This window comes from Anser anser (assembly GCF_964211835.1).
Source record: "Anser anser genome assembly, chromosome: 1".
Classification (NCBI taxonomy): Eukaryota; Metazoa; Chordata; class Aves; order Anseriformes; family Anatidae; genus Anser; species Anser anser.
The window spans coordinates 165,229,492-165,231,279 of record NC_139720.1 but is presented as its reverse complement, the minus strand read 5'-3'; positions in this window follow the sequence as shown (position 1 = coordinate 165,231,279).

Here is a 1,788-nt window from a genome sequence, read left to right as displayed (position 1 = left end):
TTCCATTTTTTACTTTTGTGAAATATCAACAATTTCTTTCTCTCTCTCTCTTTCTTATTTCTTTATTTTTATTTTGGGAAGGGAAGTTTTTAAAATCTCTAGTAAGGGAAATAAACAAAATCATTGTCAATTCATAGCATAATAATACAAGCTTCGGCTTTACATAATGACTATTTTGGAATGCCTGAATTCAGTTGAATGCTAACTTTACACAGAGTTTGGTGTAATTATTTAATTAATGGAAATGAAGCATTGCAGCACTGAAGAGATTGAATAACTGTTGAAGGACACTGGATAAGACCCATGGCTTGACTGCAGCTCAGGGTAATTCACATATTCAAATAATGAAATAGTGAATTTTCATTGCTTGTCTCTCTGTTCCTTCTTTCAGCTTTGCGTCATGATGGAACCAAAGAAATCTGTCTTCCGCCAGACAGCAAGAACCTACGTTGCTAGGGAAATAAGTTGACTGCAAAAAAAAACGTTAAAGGTGGCTCATTTCCAAGTCACCATTTTTCAGGAGTTTTTTTTTTTTTTTTTTAATTTTAATAAAAACACCCACACTGGCAAAAAAGCCCTGCGGGAAGTTTTATAATCAATAAACCTGTTATGTGTAGAGAGATTCTGAATCAGAAATGAATGTTAAGCAGGTGACAAATAAACACCAGTATTTCTCAATTTTAAAATATGAAAACCCATAGAGGAAGTACATAAAAGTTTTAGGAAAGTTTTAAAGAACCTATTGAGAAAGCATCTGCTTAACTAAGAAATGGTTGCTAGGATTTACAAAGATTGTCACAAAGTTGTTCCAAAATCTGCTTCACTGAAATGCTAACTGGGTGAAAAACATGTTCTTAATGTTAAAAGGGTTGCATGGGATTAAGCTGCATGCTTCCCATTCAATCAAAAGGAATCTGTACAGTTAAATTTAAGTTCAGTCCTTTGGAAACACTTATTTTGCATCATGAGTACAGAAATGGTTCAAGTGCAGAAGAGGAAAAAAACCTGTTTTTCAGTTACAAATACATGACTCAGTGAAAAGAAGGAAAGGAAAGAGAAGGAAAGAGAAGGGAAGGGAAGGGAAGGGAAGGGAAGGGAAGGGAAGGGAAGGGAAGGGAAGGGAAGGGAAGGGAAGGGAAGGGAAGGGAAGGGAAGGGAAGGGAAGGGAAGGGAAGGGAAGGGAAGGGAAGGGAAGGGAAGGGAAGGAAGGAAGGGAAGGGAAGGGAAGGGAAGGGAAGGGGAGGGGAGGGGAGGGGAGGGAGGAAGGGAAGGGAAGGGAAGGGAAGGGAAGGGAAGGGAAGGGAAGGGAAGGGAAGGGAAGGGAAGGGAAGGGAAGGGAAGGGAAGGGAAGGGAAGGGAAGGGAAGGGAAGGGAAGGGAAGGGAAGGGAAAAGGGAAGGGAAGGGAAAAGGGAAGGGAAGGGAAAAGGGAAGGGAAGGGAAAAGGGAAGGGAAGGGAAAAGGGAAGGGAAGGGAAAAGGGAAGGGAAGGGAAAAGGGAAGGGAAGGGAAAAGGGAAGGGAAGGGAAAAGGGAAGGGAAAAGGGAAGGGAAGGGAAAAGGGAAGGGAAGGAAAAGGGAAGGGAAGGGAAAAGGGAAGGGAAGGGAAAAGGAAAGGGAAGGGAAAAGGAAAGGGAAGGGAAAAGGAAAGGGAAGGGAAGGAAAGGGAAGGGAAGGAAAGGGAAGGAAAGGGAAGGAAAGGGAAGGGAAGGAAAGGGAAGGGAAGGAAAGGGAAGGAAAGGGAAGGGAGGAAAGGGAAGGGAGGAAGGGAAGGGAACTCATAGGTCTCCGG